The sequence below is a fragment of the Strongylocentrotus purpuratus genome, unplaced genomic scaffold (genome assembly GCF_000002235.5).
Source record: "Strongylocentrotus purpuratus isolate Spur 01 unplaced genomic scaffold, Spur_5.0 spur5_scaffold_3, whole genome shotgun sequence".
NCBI classification, from domain to species: Eukaryota; Metazoa; Echinodermata; class Echinoidea; order Camarodonta; family Strongylocentrotidae; genus Strongylocentrotus; species Strongylocentrotus purpuratus.
This window is the reverse complement of record NW_022145609.1, coordinates 21,327,801-21,344,572: the sequence shown is the minus strand read 5'-3', so window position 1 is coordinate 21,344,572 and position 16,772 is coordinate 21,327,801. Positions and strand designations below refer to the sequence as shown.

Below are 16,772 nucleotides of genomic sequence, written 5' to 3'. Positions count from 1 at the left end.
AGAGAGAGAAATAGAGAGAGAGAGAGAGAGAGAGAGAGAGAGAGAGAGAGAGAGAGATGAATATGTGTAACGACATGCCCAGAGTATAAATTAATTTGGTTAAAATATAATGTTCGTGCTACCGATAAAGCTCAAATCGGCACGATTGATGTTTGATAATTGATTAAAGAGAAATTTTAACCCCCAGTCAAAAATTGCATATCGCAGTTGAGAGAGAGAGAGAGAGAGAGAGAGAGAGAGAGGGAGAGAGAGAGAGAGAGATTATGGCTAGGAAGCGAACAAACGCGCTGGGAATAGGAGCAGTATACTCTCCAGGACCATTACAGTGAATACCTAATAAACGATGAGACTCGGGAAAAGGCAGAGGCGGAATGGCAAAATATTGAAATAGCCAACTGAAATGTACACGACTTATTTCATTGTGCAGCACAAACGGTTTCCAGACGATCGTTAGAAACATGGGAATACTTCATAGTATTATACTATACTGGAATATTATATACTGTATACGATAGATTATATCTTACACATTGTGGAGCACTGACTATAGACGCTCATGATAAGTATGATTCTTATGCCTGAATCTGTATGGAATCATTGTCACCTTCATTGTTCTAAGCTATTACAGTAGGAGTAAGGATACAATTCAATGGTAAGTTCCCTTTTTTGGTCAAATTTGTTCATTGGAGTTGAAATTCATTCTGACATAAATATGCTCCTCGTGATTCCTATACTCATCTTGTGCCATTTTTACCGTAGGTAGTACAAGAGAAGGTGATAGAAGTGGTGGTAGTAGTAGTATAGTATAGTCTTAGTAGCACATGTAGAAGTTATAATAGTAATATTAGTGGCAGGAAGTAGTTGTAGTAGAAACGTAGTAGCAAATGCAACAGTAGTAGCATTAATAGAAGTTATAGCAGTAATATCAGAAGTAGTATCGGTGGTGGTGGTAGTGTTGGTAGTAGTAGCAACAGCAGTAGAAGAAGAAGTATTAGTAGTAACAGTAGTAAAAGAAGTAGCAGCAACAGCAAAAGTAGTAGTATGATGTAGTAGTTGTAGTAGGAGTATTGATAGAAGTATTAGTGGCAGTAGTAGTAGTAGTAGTAGTAGTAGTAGTAGTAGTAGTAGTAGAAGCAGTTGTAGAAGTAGTAGCAGTAGCAGCAGTCGTAGTAGTAGTAATAAAAGCAGCAGCAGTATTAGAAGTAGCAGTATGATGTAGTAGCAGTAGAAATAGTAGTAGTAGTAGTCGTAAAACAGTATTAATACTAATATTTGTTAAAGTAGCAGCAGTAGCTGTAGAAGTAGTGGTAGTTGTTGTAGTAGTAGTAGTAGTAGTAGTAGTAGTAGTAGTAGTAGTAGTAGTAGTAGTAGTAGTAGTAGTAGTAGTAGTATTAGTAGTAGTAGTATTAGTAGTAGTAGTATTAGTAGTAGTAGTAGTAGTAGCAGTAGTAGTAGTAGTAGTAGTAGTAGTAACAGTAGTAGCAGTATTAGTAGTAGTAGTAGAAGGAAGATAAGGAGGAATATACGATTAGTAAAATAGCTTAGCAGTGGTAGATGTTAAAGTGGTACAGGATGTATTACAATTATTTTTATTCCATTTTATGATACAATGAGTGGTGGTAGTTGATTTCTGCGACCGATTGTTGTTGATTGCACATAGTATACAAATATACACTGCCTTGAGAGGTTCTGGTTAAAACTATGCGCAAGAGGTGACTCCAATAGTACTATTTGCTGAGGGGCGCAGCCCCGAAGCAAATGGTACTTTTGGAGTCACCGAGGCCCATAGTTTAACCAGTACCTCGAATAGAAGGCATGGTATATTTGTTTTATATCCTGCATCAAAAACTTATTTAAAAAAAAAAAAAAAAAAAACATTTTTGGGAGAAAAAAAATTTAGAACAAAAAAATGTCAATTTTTATCTAAAAAGATTTAAAATATTTTGTTTTCATTAAATTAAGGTTTGAAGAAAAAAAATTGATTCAATTCAAAAAAAAAATTCACATTTTTTTTTCAACTCCCAAATAGTAAACCAAAATAGTACTCTCATATAGTACTTTCTAAAAATAGCTCAAATATTTTTGGTCATGTGATGAGCTCTCAACCAATCAGAAGCCAACAAATTTTTGATGCAGGATATAATAATCAATGAAACCAATAGCTAAACAATGCTATGGTACGATCAATCGCTAAGCTTTGTGTTACGGATCTGTAGTAGGAATAGTAAGTTGGTAAAATAGGTACAATAGTTAATAGGGGGTAGATGTGGAATTAGTACATATAGAGTAAAGATGGCTATAGTCGACACCTGTTAAAGATTAAACCATCATTGTTATTATTGTTGTTAATATTGTAATTATTATCATTATTATTATTATTATCATTATTATTATTATTGTTATTATTTGAAAAAAATATTATTATCATTATTATTATTATTATTATCATTATTATTATTATGATTATTATTATTATTATTACTATCATTATTATTATCATTATAATTATATATAAAATATATATACATTTTTTTCAATATTTTTTTTTGGGGTGGGGTATAAAACCGTCTTGGGAAAATTCACATCTTAAAATTCTCAGAAGCTGAGTGAAACGCCCACCCATATACCCTTTCAAGTTGCATCCATCAATTTCTTTTGAATGGACAAGCATTTATGCATTATACTCTGAGGGATATCAAAATTCAAAATTTCTCTCACATTCACTCCCATTCTTTCACATATTTGATTGTCATGATTGTGTATGCTTGGAAAGAAGGTTATCTGTGAAGAAATATGACTTTCTAAACGTTACTTTATTTAGGCGTCCACTACTTTTAGCTATATTACAATTTTACCTCAATAGGAACAATTTCAATATATTTAGCTAAAAACTGTAAATCTCTCTTTAAAACATTTAGTTAGTATAAGAACCATTGAACGTAATTTCATGGCTCTAGGGAGCATTCTGCCATTAGTATTTTGATACGTTTGTCTTGCCTTTTCCCCTTAGTTTTCCACTTGCCGTGAATCTAACAAACACCTGTACTAGGAAAATAATGAATCTTTAGCATTTTTATACTGTTTTTCTTGCCTTTCCCATATGTTTCTACTTGCTGTTAATCTACAAAAAAAAACACCTGTTTTAGACATGCCTTTCCCTTTTTTCCACACTAGCTGTGAATCTAAAAAACACATGTATTAGGAAAATTATGTATCTTTATTATTTTCTTATATTTTCTTGCCATTCCCCCATTTGCTGTGAATCTAACAACCAGCCGTATTAGGAAAATAATGTATCTTAGGAGCGGGGGAGTAATTATCCTAAAGTTCGAATTGGACCGATCAGTTACGTGTCATTATATGCGGGGAAATGTGATCATAAAGAATTTGCTAAAAGCACATTTTAACACAACCCTTTCAATGTATTGCAAAACGTCTGAATAAACAGTGTAAGATATTTGGCGCATCTCACAAGAATTGCGGGGCCCAAATCTGAAGTAGGAATAATAAATTGGTAAAGTTGGTGCAATAGTTTATCCCGGGGTAGATGTGGAATCAGTATACATGGAGTAAAGACGGCAATACTCGGTGAATGTCTATGCTTTAACCAATGGATATTAAAATCTTCTCTATATTTATAAGGGGGGGTGGGGCTCTAAAATTGTCTTGGGGGAATTCACATCTTAAAACCCTCTGAAACTAAGTGGAAAGGCCACCCATACATGCACCCTTTTAAGTGCATCCAGCCTTTCCTTTCGGATGTAAAAGCATTTATGCATTATACTCGGATCGATTTTTTAAAATTCCGAATGTCTCTCACATTCACTCCTGTTCTTTCAAACATTTTCATTGATAAGATTGTACTTAGAGAGAAGGTTATCTTCGAAGAAATATGACTTTCTTAATGCTCCTTTTTTAGGCGTACACTCAGTTATTAGCTATATGTTTAAATTTTACCTCAATAGGAACAATTTCAATATGTTTAGCTAAAAACTGTAAATCTCTTATTAAACATGATTAGAAAGTATGGAAACTGTTGAAAGTAATTCTCAAAATTCTCATAACTCTCTGGTGCATTCCGCCTTTTAGCATTTTGATACTTTATTTTCTTCTTGCCTTTTAGTCCCCTTAGTTTTCCACTTGCGATGAATCTAAAAAGAAACACCGTGATAGGAAAAAAAAGGTGCCCCTTAGGAGCGGGGGAGTAATTATCCTAAAGTTCGAATTGGAACGCTCAGTAATATGTCATTATACGCGGGGAAACGTGATTATAAAGGATTTACTAAAAGCACATTTGACAAAACCCTTTCAGGACATTGCGGAACGTCTGAATAAATAGTGTAGGATATTTGGCACATCAGAGAAGTGAGAGGATAGCATAGCATAGGGGTTTATATTACCCGTATGAGACCTTTCTCCCTAAGGGAGGGGCAGAACGAAGAGAGAGAGAGAGAGAGAGAGAGAGAGAGAGAGAGAGAGAGAGAGAGAGAGAGAGAGAGAGAGAGAGAGTGGAATGTGGTGGTCGAAGGGGGGGGGGGACACTGAGACAAAGACAGAGACAGAGAAAAAGAGGAAGGGGGTTGGGGGAGGAGCGACGTACACACACATACAGACAGATATAGAGGAATGGTGGTGGGGGAAAGAGAGAGAGAGAGAGAGAGAGAGGGGGGAGAGGGGAATAGAAAGAGAGAAATATAGATAAAGAGAGAGAGAGAGAGAGAGAGAGATAAATAAAGAATGAAGAGAGTAAAAGAGAAAACAATGAGGCAAGAGAGCCATTTTATCTAGGCCTACGCACCCTTTCAAATACCATGTATACATCACGTTCATCGCCTGAAAGGTAATACAAAGTTTTGGGAAATTTTGAAAATTGGGTGGATAGTGATTCTTTACAAATTTATATTTGGATGCCCCTGTGGATGTATTATAAGCACTAGAAAATTTAGCCTCTAAAACACTTCTGCTTTCGAGAAAAATTGAATATAAAAAATTACCGGTGCTCCCTGTAAATTTTGATAAATTTCAAAAAGCGCCTACGACCGTACAATGGTAGCTGCGGCCATGAAATTTCTCAGAATATGTAGATGTGATATATAACTTCCAAACAAGAATAGCAAATTGGTCGATTTTAGTCAAGAAACATTGTTTTATAGCTTAATTAATATCTTGACCTTGAGAGTGAGCTATACAACAAAAAGAGTGTATTATTTACAATTTCATAACTTTAAACTCGATTTCAACCGCGACAACGATCACTGAATATTGAAGGATCGCATATGCTTCCAATATGTTCATTTGAACCAATTAAATTCATGATCCCATACCAAAACTTTGTATTACCTTTAATATTAAGTTCGGTAGGTGTACCGCTTTCATAGAAAGCCAACACAAGAGTGAAAGCAATCAAAGAAGAGAGCGGGACCCTCCACTCCATATATTAATTATTCACACCCTCTGGTAGTAAGCTAGGCCTCTTTCCATTACCCATGGTAAGATGTAGCGGTGCAGAGTTTTGGTGATAGTACAGTGCGATGTGCAATAGGGACAACTCAGAAAATGCTAGATAAATAAACAATTAGAAAATGGAGGTCACTGTACCGTAAAGAATATACATGGTGGTGCTGGATATGTTGTCATAGGAACCTGGGGCCTGTTTCTCGAAACCATCATAAGTCTGAGTTCGTGGACATCTCAAAGGAAATTGTTAATTCTATATTAAACACACGTTTCAATGGGATTTCCTATAGAAGTCAGACTTATGACAGTTTCGCGAAAACTTTCATAGCTGTCGAATACCAAATTATCTTATGGATCTAAACCTGCCCTAAATGACTTTCGATTATCCGATCAACGCACTTCGCCGAGAATGTAAACACGTGCGAGCTGACTTGATGAGAGAGGACAAAAAATGGCTGGCAGTGGGGGCGCACCCTCTGCCTGAGCTGACACCTCGCATCCCTATATTTTAGAGTATTCAAATTCGTTACTTACACTGTTGCTCATAACGGTGGAATATTTTTTTTTATCCCAATTTATGGAATTATTTTAAAAATAATTTAAAAATACTAGATCTAGATAATAGTATACAGTCTCAGATTTTATTGAATAATAATTTGCCAATATGTGTTTTGCGTGACTGCTAAAGCATGTATATTATGCTACTATGTTTATCAACTAGGGGACCTATGCCCTTAAGTCATAAATGACAGTAATGAGGATTAATGCCTCACAAAAGGGCACTAATGTAGCACATCGACACGGTGTTGATCCTGGGGCCTCACAGTTACGAGGCCATTGCGTTGTCACTGAACCATGACTGTACGCAGCGGGGGCTAGGGTAGGGGGCAGTTTCCATAAATTAAAAAAAACACAGAAAATGCAATAAATATTCCAATAATTTATTGCATTTTACCCCGGTCCCCAACATAAAAAAATACTCTGGACGGCCATGCATTATGGCTCAAGGCATGGGCACACAGAAGATTTTTTTATGTTGGGGACCGGGGTAGAATGCAATAAATTATTGAAAATTTATTGCATTTTCTTTCTTTTTTTAAATTTATGGAAACTGCCCCCTACCCTAGCCCCCGCTGCGTACAGTCATGGTTCAGTGACAAAGCAATGGCCTCGTAACTGTGAGGCCCCAGGATCAACACCGTGTCGATGTGCTATATTAGTGCCCTTTTGTGAGGCATTAATCCTCATTACTGTCATTTATGACTTAAGGGCATAGGTCCCCTAGTTGATAAACATAGTAGCATAATATACATGCTTTAGCAGTCACGCAAAACACATATTGGCAAATTATTATTCAATAAAATCTGAGACTGTATACTATTATCTAGATCTAGTATTTTTAAATTATTTTTAAAATAATTCCATAAATTGGGATAAAAAAAAAATATTCCACCGTTATGAGCAACAGTGTACTATATTAAAGCTGTCGAATAACCAAATTATCTTATGGATCTAAACCTGCCCCAAATGACTTTCGATTATCCGATCAACGCACTTCGCCGAGAATGTAAACACGTCCGAGCTGACAAGAAAAAAAATGCCTGGCAGTGGGGGCGCACCCCCTGCCCGAGCTGACACGTTTAATAACACTTTCGTCGGACTCGAGTGTGCCGATGTGACCGGGGGATATCTTCACTCTTTGCGGTAATCACCATTCAAGTCATTAAACGATAGAGAGGGTGATATCTTACGTCCAGCGGGGGCATACGGGGAGACGATCCTCGGTTAAATATGTCGATGAAACTCTCTACTTCCTCTCAAAAACCTATTTCGCAACATTTTGAGGTTTGAGGCAAACATTAACCCTCTTGCATCTGTCTTCTCTCTCGAAATTAATGGCTTTTAAAATGCCACCTCAATCAAATACAAATGTTCCCCTATTCACCACACACATTAACCTGACTACATCCAAACTCTAAAAAAAAAAAAGTTCTTTTTTCATCATCTGGGAAGTCACTAGAAAGGGGGGAAATCGTAAAGTGGATTATTTTTGCGGCAAGTGGTTAAAGGGATCCATTTGTTTTTGCTTGTGGGAAAATATACTGTTCGCATACTCTGTAGGCGAATTCGGCTGGATAGCGACCAGTAAGTTGTCTTTACGCTTGTCGACGAATTATAAAATCCCATGCAGGTCCTTTTTTAAAATCCTGCGACATGTCAACAATTTATATGCTCAATATCATTTTTAATCACAAAAAAATATTTATATCTGCTAGACCAATTTAATGTTGTGTTGAAATCAATATAATGTATTAAAAAATGACCAGATTGATTAACCTTTTATTTCAACGTATAGAAATATGTCATTAAAATCGTTTAGAATTTCATTTTTGTCATTTCGCTGTAGCCCCAAAGCAGTTTGGAGACATTTTGTCATTCAATATTTGATATTCAAGGGGGAAACAAATGATGTTGACCTTCTATTACATTTAATACTGTGTTAAAGAGGGGGAAAGTGTGAATTCTCCACGTCTTTGTAACTTTATTCATAGTGATATACACGCATGACCTTCCTTTTTCAACTATAAAGCCGAATGGTAGTCTGTATCCATGTGTATTTCATCATAATTCGCTGACACTGGATTTGGTTGAAGTACTAATTAATGTGTCTGGGTGTGCAAAGGTCTGTGAAGCAGCGAACCCGTGGTCCCACCTGGAAATACTCAAACTTGCCCATATCTCGAGGGTGAGGGAAATTTGAGAAATATGATGAGAATTCCACAAGGTGATAGGGGCACAATGTACCACACAAGACCTATCTGTCGTAAAAAGCGAAGTCCACTCTTGGTGACTGACAACTCCTGTTGGTGGGTACACCAGAATGGTGTCAAATTCCACATGAAAACCCACTACTATGCGTCTTCAAAATCACGACGTAGTTATCGTGGTCGTAAGTTCTTACGCTGACTCTGACTCCTTTCGGCTATTCACCAGATAAAATACTCCACCAATTACCGATAATGGACTTCACTTTATGCCCGACATACCTTAATAATAATTATATACGCGCTCCCTCCATCGATTTTTGAATAGCCTCGGCTTTTACTAATGAAAACGCATCATAATAAACTCCGAATCCGAAAGATGACCGAAATTTTCCGAGCCTCGTATCAAGTTCACGATGGGACACCGACTTTTGCTGCTGCTGCATGCGACACTTAAACACTGAACAATTCGTAATTTCGTATTAATTTCACCAAATCCCGTGTATGCGAACTGTTAGTGCACATAATCTGGTGAAGGGATGGGGGAAGAGTAGACGGGGGGGGGGGGGGGGGGGGGGGGGGTTCGCAGTCGGCTTTTACCATCCCTTCCTAATCCTACATGGGGATCTTAGCCCTTATTTGAGGAATATAACGCCCCGCGGGGAAAGCCCAGCCGAGTCTCCACTTGCATGGATTTGCGGTAGCGGTCGCATATCAGCCTAACTAAATCACATAAATGTCGATGCGCTTTCCTTACCTCTACAATTTGCATTTTTCTTTGAAAATGTTGAGGAAACAAAAATCTCTCTAGACTTCAGTGAGGTACATCAGAGCTTTGACTTTGGGTCCAGAATATCCACGTGAGGCCACAATGATCTATTCGTGGTTTTGCAGTTGCCCTCAATTGAATAGGAAGATTTCGTTTAACTAAGAAGTGAACTTATGTTGGTACGAAACGTCTTCATTGTGGCTTGTGGTAGATTGGGTTTACCGTCCTTATGAAATACTATTTGAACAAGAATAACAACATGCCTATATAACTTCCATCTCCCTTGATTATGCTAGAATAGAACCGCATGACGTAAATGCAATTCCAAGATTCAAAGGCAAACCTAATTAGGGGGAAACACCGTTATTCTGCACGTTAAATAAAATCGTTAATCTGGAGATTCCGAACTGTATCAATTAGAGGAGTAAGCTTAGGTGGAGGGGGAACCCCCGCCCCCTGCAACCACACCACTCTCAATGAAGACCTACATTAATAATAAGAGAACGAAACACCCCTTTCTGCCGCCCTCCATCACAAGGGAATTGTCTAACGGACCATTAAACCAGCCTTTGGCGCTGTTTGCTCCTGCAGTGGCGTATACAGGGCGTTGAAAATAAAGAAGGGAGAGGGGAAGGGAGGGAGGGGGGGGGGGGGGTTGTTCCTGTCAACCGAACGCCTAAGCTCCTGCCCTCGGCTTTCTATCCCGCCGTTGCATTAATGAGTCGCACTTCTGCAGCATTTTCTTTCATATTCCTATTATCTTTAGAGGCGACATGATTAATAATATATCTCGGCTGGGAACGATTTAATGGAGAATAGAGAGTGCGGCCACCTTATGATTATAGCGAACTCAATACATATCCTGAACACATCTTTCTATTTAAGTTCATTGCCTTCAGTGAGATCGTGAAATAATATGGTAATTTTCAACCACTCTTGAAATTGCAAGGTTATTGTCTAAGGAGAACTGTTCGAAATATTCGTTTCTGGTATTTGAGATTGATTACAAAATTATTCGTTGAACAAACTAATGAATTTGTAACTATTTTCTCACAGGCGTAAGATATTCTGCATTTTGCAGCGATAAATATCAATTTTCATGTTTGTCATAATATTATCATCATTCCTGTCATTTGCTGATATCGAATTTCACTTCTCTCTCTCTCCCTCTCTCTCCTTTTCCTTTTCTCCTTTTCTCTTGTATTTTCAGGTATTTTGTCTTTCTGTCTTTCTGTCTTTCTTTCTTATGCATAGGTTTTTCTTTCTCTCCCTCTTTTTTCTTCGTCCTTTCTTTATATATCAACCCATCACTCTTTGGCTCACAGGCATACACGCAAGCAAACACACACACATACACATACACACACACCTGCATACCCGCACCCACACATACGCTCTCTCTCTCTCTTCTCTCTCTCTCTTCTCTCTCTCTCTCTCTCTCTCTCTCTCTCTCTCTCTCATGAACTCTTTCTTTCTCTGTCTCTCTTGTTTCAATTATCTGCTTTCTGCAACCTCATCCTTCCCTCTGTCACCCTAGCCCTCTTCTCCATTTCTTACTTTGCACAACAAGCAGATAACGACGAAGATGAATGCTCTATTATTGACGAACATTAGAGACCTAAAAATTATCTTCCGCAAAAAATTAAGTATACGAATTTTGAATCATTTAGTTTCTCTAGTGTCGGAGTAAATATATACGAGCTAAGAAAATACTCTAGGAAATATCTTTCAAAATTTGCAATGCGATGAAATTTACTTTTCACACACACACACACACACACGCACGCACGCGCACACACACACACACAAACGTATTTTTAAATTATAAATATTTTTTAAATTTGATATGCGACATAATTCTTTAGCAAAAAGTATTATGAGATAAGAGATATGAGCAAAAAGCCAGCAATATAATTTTTGAATGAACTCATACTTTATTCCGAATGCGTAGACGTTCACTCTTCATTGCCATAGCACTTTAACCTTATGAGCCACATTAGCATATATCGGCCTACTTGGAGGGAATTTTTTTTATTGAGGCTTTTGGAAAGATGGGGATCAATAAAATAATATGAAATTACAACGGAGCATGGGTGAGGTTGAGCAGTTTTTTTTAATATAATTAACAGTTGTTCCCTCTTCTCTCTCTTTCTTTCTCTCTCTCTCTCTCTCCCCCTCTCTCTCTCTGCCCTTCACACATGACGCGCACACTTCTAATATCCCTCTGACTCTCCCTCTCGCTAACCCTCTCTTCGTTGCTCTTGCTTGCCTCTCACTCACTTGATCTGTCTCTCATCCTCTCGTCCACCCTCTCTCATACACTCACCTGCAACCTCGCTCATACACGCTCTCTTGCTTCTCGTCCTCCTTCCGATTTTTGAATATTAAATTAAATATTATTCGACTCAGTATCTCTGTCCCGGCCTCTATAATAATAGTTAAAACAGCCTTCAATCTATCGTCGCTCGCAGTGTTTTTCTTTTAGTGTGTGGATTATCCTTGCACGCAGTTTCCATTTAATACCAGCCTATTCCTTTCCCTACTAAAATGTCATTTGCATGGCAGAATATGTCTGATTGAATACATAAAACAATCATATTTCTCCTCATATTGCTTTCTTCATTGATATTCATTGTCTTTCTAGCCATACGCCACTTTTTTTCTTTCTCGCTCACCACAATTCTCTGCTTCTCGATTATCGTAAAACGCCCGACGTTGTTGGGTTTTGTGAAATTTCTGGCGCTACTATTTTCTAGCCCTATTACGCTATCAAATTCAAGAATATGATTGTTAGTTCTTTCGATCGCAACTTTAGGTTAAGATTTATTCATACACCCAGAATTCCTTCTAGTATTAGATAAGTATAAAATTAATGTTGACATTTTAGGTGAAATAGAAAGGGGAAGGTTAGCAGGAATTCCCCGAAGCATCAAGCGTTTGGCGAGGCCGCCATAACGAGACAATTAATTACGTAAAGATGTGTGTACAATGCACAGGCGTACATGCGTACGATTCCCTTGCTTCTAATTCCTTTGAATTTTCCCTATCAGATGGGGTATACGTGCAAAATAAAGAAAACATTGCCCGACTTTGAGAATATTACAGTTTCGATTATAGATAAGTTCAAAAATGAAAAATATATTGCAGATTCGAGTTGTAGAAATGGTTTCAATATAAAAAGATTTTTATTCCTGAATTTTGTATTTCTATTTTATTTCCTATTCAAAACAAAGTTGTTGTATATAGCTCAACAATCAAAGGATTATATGTCTCTTTTATATTGTTTGTTCCATTTTTGTTGTTCATGAATATCAGAAATCCATTATTGAAAATATGTTTGTCTTCTGTTAACTCGACAGTTCAACAAATATTTGTATCTTGAGTAGTCAATGTTATTCATGTTATAAATATGAATTACCTTGAATATTATGTTTGTTAATTTGTTGGAAATGAAAATCAATAAAATCCCCGTGGAGGGAAAAAGTATTTAAAAAAATCTTTATCATTTTGTCCTCGTTTGTATTTAAAAAAAAAAAAAAAAAAAAAAAAAAAAAAATCGTTATCATTTTGTCCTCGTTTGTTAGTTCGTAGTACCGTTAACACTGTCGTTTGTTTGTTAATAGTTTTGCGGTTTTTTTCCTCCATCCATAAGGACTATTGTCTGCTGCATATACAAAACAGACAATATAAGTGTATCGCATCCAAATATCCAAATGGAAATCAATCAAAGGACAACTATTTCCAAGCCGGACAACTAAATGTATGTTAAAATAACTGTCTAGCTCGGACAAGTACTCCTAGGTCGATCACGGAAAGGACCTAATACGTACCATTCAAATTGCTACCTAGGGGATACAGTAGTATAGTCTTGGGATAGTTGTCCGGGGTAGTTGTCTAGGGTTATACCATGGACCTACTATAAGAAGGTCCGTGGTTATACCATGGGTTATTGTTCTATGTGTAGTTGTCCGGAGATTCTCGAGTTGTCCAGGGAACGTTGTCCGAGATTATAAAGGAGTACTTTTTTAATAGGCGGCAGTTGTCCAGGTTGGTGATAGTCCTAATGTAAAGTTGACCCAGAAGATCGTCCCAAATGGTTGACATCCGAGGGATGACGAATAGAATATACACGATTTAAGCCCCACTGCACTAGTTTCGCCAGGAGGGATTAGACCTCCCTGCATGGTCACTGACAGGTGGTTATCTAAAAAAAAAATCAGCTCTCAGTTAACATAAGAAAAAGAGGATCATGGGGGACTAATGGTCACCGATTTTACATTGTTTGCTATATAGAGGGCGCAAGTATGCTATAAGTAGTGCAGTGTTGCTTTATTAAAGAGAATGGTGTCTCTGCAACTTGTGTCAAACCTGTCTTTCCACACCTACTTTTTTCCACAGGGTGTCAAGCGGAACTTCACGTGTTCCTTGAGGCGTGTGGTTGTCATGACGATATGGATCGGGCTCGGTTGTCTGGCCATCAGCGTGTTTCGCGCCCCTTCCGAATACGACATGTCACGTGACCCATCCAGATCGCAGCTCCTCCCACTTCTAAGGGCCGACGTCGGCAGGCAGATGAACATGCACCCTGATACCACACCCAATAAATCATCTCGAGACAAGTGAGTCACGTGACGTTTTTCATTTTTTTTCTCGTCTGATAATGATGTTCCCAGCGGCACGCATGATAATAATAATAATACATTACATTTATAAAGCGCTTAATACAATGTTTCTAAGCGCAAGAGAAAGAAGAAAGGAAAAGGAAGGAAAAATGAAAAATGTTAAAGAAACATGTTTAAAATATTGAATTACAAGTAAACGGCAAAGAAGAATATGACATTAGACAACATAAACTATATAAAAATTGATTGCAATTATAGATAAACCAGATATGAACTAAGAATTATAATAAACCATGTGAAATATTCAAATACAACTTAAATACAAATTTTTATATTCAATATAATAATGATGCATATTGAAATACATATCATACAACATTATACAATAGAAATTACAATATCGTTAAAGTGCAAGGTAGTATAATTAATACAAATCACTTGGGGAGAGGGAGGGTAATCACAGTTATGGCAAGAAGTGGGTATTCAGGAGAGAATGGAAAAAGGGGTATCTTGAAATTTAAGTGATTAAAATAAATTACTTGTGCAGACTAGAGGTTCCTTTTTTAATTTTCGAGCTCTTTCAAAATATGTAGAAAAAACAACTGAAAGGAGCAGAGAGAGATAATAGTTTGTAATTTGGAGCTCAATGAATTGCCCTTTGATCGCATGTCACAACTATCACTATCAATACGCTATGATGTAATCTTGACATTAAAGGAAATGCCAGATCACCTAGATTGATTAAATTGCCGTGCACACTATTAGCCCCAAATGCATGAACTAGCTACGAGTTTTTTTGATGACCAAAGCGATATTATTCTGTTGTTTTCTTTCTGTCTAGCAACTGAGCAAGAATTACGACAAGTTACGAGGAAAAGAACACAAATACATTATTTCGTTATTCTCCATGTAAATTCGTTCAATTGTTTCCTATGTTCCTGAGAAAGTAAGAAGAAGTGAGTCTCACTTTCCGACTACTTCGATGTCATCATCCGAACTTATTTCGAGGACGCGAGCAGTAACGGTCGTCCCCTCGGCTCTGTCAATTGTCCCGATTAGGATTCATGATATTCTGCAGTTCCCGACTGAGTCATTCCACTTCGATGAAAAGAGTTCCTCGACGGGCTACCACTTCATCAACATCTTTCCATCCTCTGTTTGGATTTTCTTAGTTTTAACCTCAAAAGAGAATAGTAACGAATGCAGGACGTCAAGGCCTAAATCGCCGAGGATATCCTCCACTGGGAAAAATAGATGGATTGGTAAAAGGTGTTGGAAGAAATCGGGCAAAGGAAATAGGGTAGAGAGAGAGAGAGGGAGAGAGAGAGAGAAAGATAGAGAGAGAGAGAGAGAGAGAGAGAGAGAGAGAGAGAGAGAGAGAGAGAGAAGGGGGTGGGGGGGGGGGGGTTGACCCAGTGGCGGATCAAGGATTTTCCAAAAATCGCGCCGATTTACTGTTTTACTTTTTTCTTCTTCTCCCCCCTTTTCCTTTCTTTTTTTCACTTGGCCGCTCAAGGGGGGGGGGGGCGTTTAAACCACCGAAGCCCCCCCTAGATCCGCCCCTGACATACAGAAAACCAGACAAACAGGGAGTTAGATTAACTGAAAGTGAGAAGAGAAGAGGGAGGAATAAAGCTTTATTGAGGAAAAGGTTAAAGCTTAAAGTGGAAATTTTTTTTAAAAAAAGAGAGAGAGAGAGAGAGAGAGAGAGAGAGAGAGAGAGAGAGAGAGAGAGAGAGAAATAGAAACGTGGGGGAGGAGTTAAAAAAGAAAGAGAGGAAGTATTTTGTGCTCTTAGGCCATATATGACGGACATAAGATAACGAACACTTGAAGATGTTGATGAATACAGTGGCGTAGCGAAATATTATCATGAGACATGTGAGAGGTGCACCCGTCTGGTTTTTCTATAGTTTAGCCATACAAATGCAACAAACTAAAGAAGGCTCTGGACCATAGGCTGGATTCTCCCTCTTCTCACAACCTTTTATATTCCTTTGCGACCACACTCTTAATCCTTCTCCTCCTCCTCCTTTTCCTCTTTTCCCCTCCCCCTCCTGCTCCCCTTACATCCTCCCCTCACTCCCTTGCTCTCTCTCTCTCTCTCTCTCTCTCTCTCCCTCTCTCCCTTACCCCATTTTTCGTGTATCATATGGATGTAGATGGTGATCCTTTCCTTGCTAGGCTCATTCATTCGTGTTGCTATGACTAGAGGAAATGCCGAAGCTCGTATTATTGATTTGTAAGAAAATTAGTACGGTTGCTTCTATCGGCACCGCCTTAACAAATTTGTGCTTCACCTTCTGCAAAGACTCTAACTAGCACTATGTGCGCACAGTTGGTTTTATGCTCAGCTGCCCAATCTCAGGTCACTATGATATATACAAAAAGTAACCGTGTACATCTGTAAAGGAGTAGTGAGAATTATCCAGAACTTGGAACAGTCTGACACTTGAAGCGACAGCAGAGGGTGTCTGGACTGCTTCCATAAACAGGCAGTGGATAATTATTTACCGTAATACCCAAACAGATCAACACTATTAGTTTCATAAAATTTTGAGAGGGGAATCATTGTCATAAAATCAGCCCATCCCAAATTCTATATTATATGCCTACACGTATGTAGGAAGAGTCGACTAAGAAAAAAAAGTTTAGAAAAAACAGTTGAAGTATGAACCTATAAACCGTGTGTATTTCTAATTAGGAGCGTTCAGTGAAAAAACACTTTCAAAATATTATGTACGTTTTATTGTTGTTGCGCGAACGTGATCTTAAGAAAAGGGCGGAGAACCCTCGTTGAACAATTCATTCAACTTGACAGTGTGACGAGGTCTGCAAAGGAAACGTGCTCGAACGACATAGATGGATAGATTTCTTGGTGTCATGAATCTGCACGTAATAGCCTTATTATTCTTATTGACAGGGATAGAGGAGGAGGAGGAGGAGGAAGAGGAGGAGGAGGAGGAGGAGGAGGAGGAGGAGGAGAAGGAGGAGGAAGTGGAGGAGGAGGAGGAGGAGGAGGAGGAGAAGGAGGAGGAAGTGGAGGAGGAGGAGGAGGAGGAGAAGGAGGAGGATAAGGAGGAGGAAGTGGAGGAGGAGGAGGAGGAGGAGGAGGAGGAAGTGGAGGAGGAGGAGGAGGAGGAGGAGGAGAAGGAGGAG

The 16,772-nt window shown here is 38.2% G+C and overlaps 1 long non-coding RNA gene across 1 annotated transcript; it reads left to right on the top strand.

Moving 5' to 3' along the window:
* The first annotated feature begins 60 nt into the window (after positions 1-60).
* LOC105447093 lies at positions 61-13,610 on the top strand. The gene is made up of 2 exons (XR_004066144.1): positions 61-652; positions 13,390-13,610. It is a non-coding gene; the product is annotated as an uncharacterized LOC105447093 (long non-coding RNA).
* The last annotated feature ends 3,162 nt before the right edge of the window (positions 13,611-16,772 follow it).